Raw genomic sequence first — 8,851 nt, forward strand, 5'->3', positions numbered from 1 at the left:
GCAAACATTAACTCATTAATCCTTATGCCCCCTGTGAAGCAGTTAAGTATTATCCCTGTTTTACAGACCTCTTTATCTCCAAATCTGCTCATTAATTCTTAGTATGCTCATTGCTTTAAACTGAGATATCAAAGCAATAGAGAAATCGCAGCACAAAATACTTCTGAGCCTCATCTTCAAACCTGCCGAGTACCTGGACATCCTACAGCAACTCGGGATTCTGAAACCAGGCCTTGACGGGATGTAAATTACCGCTAATGCTCAAATTAGATCATTTTCCTGAAGCTGGTTCTGCCCCACTCCCGCAAGATCTCCCCATTTAATTGAAATGCCCGGCTGGTAAAGTGGTCAGTGCCACGGACGTCAGTCAAGACACTTCCCATTTTGGCAGAGTCCTTACACACTTACAACCTCATTGGCTTTAAGTGCAGATGGGGTGGGAAAACAGGCCCAGTCTATAGAGCTAGTAAATAATTCATGCTTCGTAACAATAATTCTCTGTCTTCTAAGGGAGCGATGCAGGAGCGACACAATTCAAGAAACAGAACACATTATAATCAGATAACGTTAATACCTATCTGGAAGGCAAATACAAACATTTTTGTGTTTACACCACGGGGAAGTTTCTTTCCTGTTAGTCACCATCTACTGTTAGCTTACAGGAGGGTGGTGAGGCAAACAATTTTCCTTGAACTCCATCCAGCGCTGCCAGGGAGCCTGCTGTCTGGCTCACTGCTCTTCTCCCAAAGGCCTTCTCTCGACAGTTGGTTTTGGAATCACATCAGAAACAATTGTGCCTTCTGTCCACGATGTTACAGAGCAGAATGAATTGATGCACACACTGAAATGAGATGTCGTATTGTGAGAACAAATGAAGGGCATGGCAGAAAGCCCCCTTTTTTTTTTTACGGCAGTCATTTGCGCAGCTTTGTGGAATTGGACTACAGAGGGATTTATTTTTTGTTATAGGTCAAATTATCTGATATGAGCGGGTGCCAGTAAAAACTGGGATTTCCTGCCACCTAACTTTCCTCTGCTCTATTTATTTCTGCTTGCTTCGGGTGCACCTTCTCAATATCTCATTTATTGCCCAGCAGAAGACAGAGATCCAGTGGCACACTGGATCTCAAGGGCATCTTACCTGCTATTCTAGAGCAGTAAGCATCCCAGCAGTCAGGATAGGGCGGGAGGAAGATGAGGACTGTGACACGTACATCTGAAACAGCGAGCAAAGCCTTTCCCAGTCATCAGAGCCAACAGGACATTTTCAGCACCCGCTGGTTTCGCAAGAGGAAACTCCACCTCGAGGTAGCACTGAGGGCACAGCATCAGGAATTTGTCCTTAGGAGGCCAGAAGTTGAATGTTATAACCACTAGGCAGACTGATGAATGCAAAAGAGCAATACCTATTGTAGTCAGAAGCCTGGAGCAGCTATTCTGGCAAAAAGATTAATTACTTCTGGGTGTGAGCTGGAACCGCACACCCAGCAGTCCTGAGGTTTTGGTTACTCCCTAGCAAAGTGGGAAATGCTGCTCTCTCCCTCATTGCGCTGAGGCAAGGATTCAGTTTCCCTTTTCCTAGTATTTCACCTCTGTTCTACCCACACTGGAATGGTCCTTAGCTTCAGTCACAGCTGCATACAAACACCACGTGTGTGATGCAAGAATAAAATGCATTCTCCCTGGTTCTGATGAAGTCCCTGCACAGCAAAAGCTTTACCTGTCTGTTAGCCTGAACATCAGCCTGTCCGAGGAGGTCTGAGGTCAGTCCCTGGGACAGGGATGATGTTCTGGACTCTCTTAACCATGATACGCTGCCTTGTGCCTGCAAGCCCCAGCTGAAATTAGAGCTGATGCCAGCACAGCTAGACCACCTTTTGGCCCCGGTGTTTTGTCCAAAGGTACTAAATCTGGTCTGGTTACTATACCCTTGCTATCATCACCATTATCAGCAAGGAATAAATATTTTTAAACACTGAATAAATATTGAGCTGGCAGCACTATCTCTGCCTCAGCTCTTGTGTGCCATCCTTCCAGACAGCCAGGGTGCCTCCAGCAACTGCAGTCGAGCCTTTGGGATTACAGGGTGTTCCCAACATGGAGCTCTGCAGACACTGGCTGGGCTTCCTTGGTGGCTTGGTAAATATGTCAGAAAAGGCTGGCCTCAGCAGGCCTGTTGGAAACATCTGGCTTTAATCCTTCTTTAAAGCCATGACATTCATTTGGACACCAAACCACTTTCCTTTCATCTATCTGGAGGACTAACCCTGTGGCAGAGCAGCTGACTCTCTCCCTGCCATTACCCTGCATTACCCTGCAGGAAGAAGGAGGTCACAGAAGAACCAGGGCCGTGCTCTTTGCAGGAGGAGAGATCTCGGGAGAGGGTGGCAGCTCACAACTGACACTCTCCTGCTCTTCTCCCTCCCTGGAGTTCTTTTCAAGTTGTTTCAAGGCATACATTTCTCTGTCAACATGTCTCAAAGGGGCTCAGAGTCCAGCTTAGACCTGATTTCCCCCTTAACTCACTGGACTGAGAACCCAAGCACTTGAGGAACAGATAGACGTGGCATGCTGTCCTGAGTAGGAAAGAGAGTGCCTTTGTGCTGGAGGGAGAAGCTGTGCCTATTTAGAAATCCCTTAGCTGAGGATGCTGAAGGCTTTGTGGATGGGCTGGCATGCTGGGAAGAAGCCTGGGAGAATCAGGAACAAAAGCAGAGGAGTTTTCTCAACAACTCTTGACCGATAATTCTGGTATCAATAAATGACAACCCTAGCAAGGAGACGATGTTTTGAACTCTAAATGTGTTATTGTGCAGGAGAAGAGGCCTAAAGCAAGAACGCTGCGCCATCACATGATCCCATGACGCCTATAACCACAGCGAAGTTTTATCCAAAGCCAGCGAGACTTTTGGCTCTGTTTCTAGGTCTGAGCTCAGCAAAGATTGTGCAGTTGCATTTTCACAAACTTCCATCGATGCTGAAGTAAACGATTTGCTTTCCAGGCAAAACTCTCACCAGCATGGGATAGGTGCCTCGGGCAGCCTCTGAGCTGATGAGCAGCAATTGCTGGGTCTTATTCCAAGATACTTCAGCGTGAGGCACACAGCACAGAGCTCCAGCTCCAAGAGGCAGCCAGGCAACAGCACTGAACAATCAATTTCCCATGTCAGACTCTGGCTACGCCCAAAGACTTGGCAGTGCTGGAGTGTGTATACTGTGGCAATAATAATATTAAATAAAACAGCTCTTCTCATCCGCCTACCCTCCTTCCCTGCTACCGGACCACTCTCTTGAAACTGCCACAGTTAAAAGGATTTACCTTTTTATTTGAAGTGCTCATATAAAAGCAATCCACGCAGGGAACAGCAAGCTGCCCTATGAATTCACAGCCCATTGCACAGCGCTGCCTGGAAGGAGCACGGCCCTGCTCTGTGGCATGAGCATAGCGTTGCTAACAGCTGAAGGAAATTCTTCTGCAGCTCAGGGGGGTCTTTTGGTACCCATGAGTTTCCCTTCTTCTTACACCAAGATTACTTGTAGGCCAGCCAGGAAACCCACCAGGGTATCAAGTTATCAGGAGCTGATCTCCAATGATGTGGTGCAAGATAGCTGATGTATCCCTCTGCCTCCGTGTTGTTTTGTCCAGGACTAAGACTTCCCGGCAGAGAGGAGGAGCGAGTGAATCATGCAGAAGGAGGACAGAGCTGGAGCGGGAGATACAGCTGCCAGGCTGACTCAGCATGGCTTCCCTCTTGAACCTTGAACAGATGGGAGCTGTGCAGGATGTTAATGTTTAACTCCAACAAAAGTCCCCTATTTAGCAAAAGGCATCTGAGACTCATCGGCTTCTGGCAGGAGACGTTTTGCTTCACCAGGAGCTGTGCTGGTGACAGTATCTCAGCGGTCAGGTCAGCAACTGTGCCTTTCAAAAGGCAATTAAGTCCCAAGGGCCTCACAACATCTGATGAGCTCCAGGAGAGAGGTGGATAAAACCAATGGCATTAATCAGTTCATCTCCCCAGCCCTGCACTTCGCTGAGAACACCAACTCAGGAAGATAGGACACCATAAATAAGAAAAAGCTCATAAGTTGTTTGGGAGCACTGCAGAGCCGCCTGCCTTTTCGCTCTCCTCTCTTTCTCCATCTCTCATTTTTCTTCCCAAGGGCATTTAAATCTTTACGTGACAGCCTCAGTAAGAAAGAGCATAAAATGCCTAAAAGGTTGGGCTAGGACTCTAGACTTTAATCCCCGCTCTGGTACTGGTTACTCAACAGCCATTTCAGATTCCTGTTCCTCACTTTGGCCATTGTAAAATGGGGATGGCGCTTCCTGAACTTCTATTAATGCAAGAGTCACCTAATGAGTGCTAATTAGGAAGATCCAAAAACAAATCACTAGATCAGTGGCTATGAAATACTCACTTGTTAGAGGACTGCTTAATGGAGCCTCTCGGATGGGAACCCAGGTTTACATGCTCCACAGGCTAGAGCGCCAAACGCTGATGCCAAGTACAGCCATGAGCTGCCAGGAAAGGGCTCTATTCAGCAGATCTGGCTTTGTCCCGCAGAGAACATACATCCTGCAGGGAATCCATTCATCCCTTCTATTTGTTGCCTTTGCAATAACCTGAAATGCGTACAAAAGGGAAGAAATCCATATCTGTGTTCATCAGGTAGATCCAGTATCTTTCTCAGTCCCCGAGAGGGCTGAGTGAGAATGAATTCTGTAATTCAAGAAAAAGAAGCAACTCTGAGTGTCCGAGAATGAAAGAACACGTGGTTAAAGTTACCTGCAGACAAAAAGAGGGGAGAGATGAGGCTGTCCTGTCGGTACTGCTTGGAAATGGTGTTGCTGTACTGGAGGGAGGTTGGGATTCTTTCATCATGAAGTAATAGCAGCTTTTGCTTTAAAGTCTCCAATGTGTAGGGCTATAATAAAGCATGCTTCTGTGCCGAGACCTTAATTGTACAATATAGTCATCAATGACCTGAAAAAAAGAGATAAACAATGAAGTGTCAAAGTTTACCGATGATACAAAATTATTCAAGATATCCAAACTGACTGGAAAGAGCCAGGGAAGGATCTCACGATACCAAGTACGTGGGCATACAAACTGCTGGCAAAACAAAATGCTAACAAATACGAAGATGGGGGGGCAAAGCAAGTCTAACTATAATTAGACAACAATGGGGTCTAAGTTAGCTATTCACACTCAGGAAAGAGCTCAGGGAATCATTATGGGGTATTCAACTCTGGATTCACTGATGGTCAGAAAACAAGAAATATTTTTTAAAAGAAACACAACATGGGAAAAAACAGTGCTGATCTTGTAGGATACCATCACACATTTTTTTATTGTACTTCACTGACAGAGTTAAGGTTTGTTGTTCTTGATCAAGGTGACACACATGCTATTGGAAGAAGCAATCCTGGAGAACTAAACTGCCTGCCTGAATGGGAGCTTAGAAATGGCTCCAGCACCTGACAGGGGCACTTGTACAGTAACTTAGATTTAAGAGATACTCGGTCATATCTTCTCACTTTCTGGAACATTGGCTTTCCATAGGGCTTAAAGATGCTACTCTACAGCCCTAAAGTCACCACATCTAATACAGATGTGTGATGCCTCCTTAGTAAAGTTATGCCACGGTACTTCAATGATTGTTGTATTTTCCTATTGCCTTGGCTTTATTAAAAAACAAAAAGGGAATATAAGGACTGACAGAGTATGTTTGGAAGTGGAAGTAAAATTCCAGTTTAATCACTGATTAAACAAACCAGTAGTACTGTGGAAAGGGTCACATGAAGTTCACTGGTTGGGTGGAGATCTCAAAAACAAAAAAAAGCCATGTGGGTGTCTGAGCATTGTCCATACCACCGAGCGTTTCTTCAGCAGCTGCCTTACCCTGTCTGCTAGTGCTGAGCCTCTTCTGTAGCAGGTTTGGCAGCACCAACATCAGAGAATCAGTCAGAGAACACAGACTCCCTCAGGAAGTGCTGCTACACCAAAAGCTAGACACTTAGATGAAGTATCAAAAAGGGAAGACTGAGAAGACAGAAAATATTTCGTTGGATTCTCATCTCTGGTATAAATCTACTAGCAGAGTTGCATTCTACTGCTCTAAGAGTAACACTAGGAAAGATGCCATCCCTTGAAAGAAACAAGCACCATAAACGTGTTAATAATTATACCTGAGATTATTTTCCCGGAACAAGTTGTTCATATCTTATTGACTCATCACCCTTTATACCTGCAATTCACAACAACCCCTTACCAAACCACCAAAACACCAGAAAACACATTTTAAATTAATGCTGAGCTCAGAGCTGTCAGCTGCAACTCAGGAGAGAGATCGCGGCGTTGTCATTGACAGTTCTCTGAAGCCACTGGCTCCAGGTACAACAGCAGCCAAAAAAGCCAGCTGAACATCAGCTGCTTTCCGGAAGGACACTGAGGTGAGGCCAAATCCTCGGTGCACTCGCATCTGGAGTGTGGTTCTGGCCTCAAGAAGAATGTGATGGGCGTTACTGAGGGTCCAGAGGAGGGGAGGGATGAGTTGCCTTAATAAGGAGCAACCAAGAAGGCTGGGATACTTCAATTAAGAGGGAAGGCAACTGAAAAGGATGATATTGAGGTTTATAAAATCACGAAGGCGGTAGAAGTGAATGCAGACTTGATAGTCAATGAATCCTGCTACAGAAGAACAACGAGGCACACTTTGAAACAACAAGATTAGTTTAAAACAGAAGAAGGTATTTTTTGACACAAGTCTGGAACCTGCTGTCACAGAAGACTATGGAGACAATATCAACAAGTTTAAAAGGGATTACATAAATTCATAAGCAACAGGTCTCTAAATGGCTGCTAAAAGGGCAAGGACGCACCCTTTAACATCTCTAATATATTCAGGATGCTGGAGAGGGAAATGGACAGCAGCAAGCATCCTGGCTCACCCACTTGCCCAAACAGCATCTCCGGTTGCCACCACTGGAGACAGGCTACTGGGCTAGAGGTGTCATTGGTCTGACCCCGGAAGATGTTTTTAACATTCTAAATTAAATCCTGAAAACTTTACACAATTAAGGCATCATGGTATCTTCTAACTGCTACTCTCATCTGCCTCTCAGCCCATCCTTGCTGTTGTGAGCGATGCCTCACGTTACAGCGTGGCCTTATTTAGACGCTAATCCTGCAGGCGGATCCCTTTGCACATGGAGCTCTCCTGAAACCAGCAGAGCCAGACACTGCTGGGGAGAGGAAGCTGGACGTGTGGCATAAGCACTGAAGCTGAGGCTTAGGCTATCTTTGATGCACAGTTTGACTTTTTTCCTATGTTATTATTCATCACTGATTTTGATTAGCGATCTGTGAGCTGCTGTAATGTATGTAAGTAGCGAGATGCATCATTTTATCCTTGATACTTGGATAATTAAACTTACAGGCACTACTGCAATATATTTTGTATTCCAAACATTTCCAAAGAATTACTCCATCTAAGTAGTAGTTACATACATCCAAGAGTATGTAACTCTTAAAATGATCACTTCTGTAAGTATGTATTGATAGAGAAGGATGATGACTTCTCACTTTGAAAATCTTTGTTAAATCTATTGAAATAATAATATTTTCTGCATAACCCTTGGTCAAAACAAATCACTACAGTATTACTACGGATGAGGCTGCACATTGCTAAAGTGGGAATGGGTTGCTAAAACTGCCTCAACATTGGCATCTGGTGTCATTTGAGATGCCCCATGATGTTCCCATCTCCAGAAAAAGGGGGGAAGCCAGTCCAGAGGGGTGCAAGCCTGTAGTGGTCCTGTGTTGTACTGGCCAGCCCTGTGCTGATGTCTCAGGCAGTCGCGGGTGTCTGAAATGGCAGCAGATACCTCTGCTTAGGCAACTGAATCAAGCTTGAAATGTCCTGCTCACATAACCTAGATAAACATGCAATTTCCTGTACAAGTCATGCATTTAATAACAGCACATACAAGTTTATGTGACATGCTCTAATAAGAGTGTCACATCTGCTCCACCTGGACATACCTCCAATCCTCTAGTACACAGCTCACTACGCTGTTTGTTTAAGCTATGAAACCTGTAATTTATGAAGTGTATGTGTTTTCTGGGCCATAATTCAGGCTTTTTACTGGAATGAGTAAATTTCACATGTCAATGCTGAGATTACCCTAAAAGTAATACCAGCATATTAATTTTAACTTCCTGTCTTCATGGTCAGGGGATCTGGTGGAGGCTCACGAGCTGCTCCGCAAGCACAGAACAAGAAGGCTGGGAATTTGGGACAGCTTGAAGTAGAAGCGAGCTGTGTGTATGACAAAGGCCGTGTTAAACTCTTGGCCTGATTAACAGCAGCAGTGAGGAGACTGAGCTATAGCACTGATTACATGCAATTATTTTTTTTTTCAACTCAGGAATTTGGTACTTTACACATTATGAAGAATAACATGGAGAGAAAAAGAAAGAAACACCTAAAGCTGTTCCTGAAAGTACATTGTTCAGATAAACATCTTCAGGAGCCGCTGTGCTGGTTGGAGAGCGAGCACTCGTGTCATGCTAATGAAGATACAGAAACCTTCCAGTATCTCAGGAATGCAGGTTATCTCGTTTGGCTACTGAAAACCCTTTTTCTTGTTTTCAAACAAACCGCGTCTGCGAGGGACCCCAACGCCTAGCACAGGCACTCCTTCCCCTCGGACCACAGCCCTTTCTACAACCTAGCACCTTCCAGACACCAGTGAATCACGGCACGCAGGGTCGTTTCTGGAAGAGATGACAAGCCATGGCTCCGAGGCCCTTCATTCCACCCTCGCCTCACCAGACTCGAGAGG

At 45.2% G+C, this 8,851-nt stretch overlaps 1 long non-coding RNA gene across 1 annotated transcript in view; it reads right to left on the bottom strand.

Moving 5' to 3' along the window:
• Positions 1 to 515: 515 nt before the first annotated feature.
• The window catches only part of LOC142073660 (uncharacterized), a 38,176-nt gene continuing 29,840 nt past the window's right edge, over positions 516 to 8,851 (bottom strand). Inside the window, exon 4 of the long non-coding RNA XR_012670445.1 lies at positions 516 to 841. This is a non-coding gene — a long non-coding RNA (uncharacterized LOC142073660). The remainder of the gene's footprint in view (positions 842 to 8,851) is intronic.

The sequence above is a fragment of the Calonectris borealis genome, chromosome 30 (genome assembly GCF_964195595.1).
Source record: "Calonectris borealis chromosome 30, bCalBor7.hap1.2, whole genome shotgun sequence".
Taxonomy (NCBI): domain Eukaryota; kingdom Metazoa; phylum Chordata; class Aves; order Procellariiformes; family Procellariidae; genus Calonectris; species Calonectris borealis.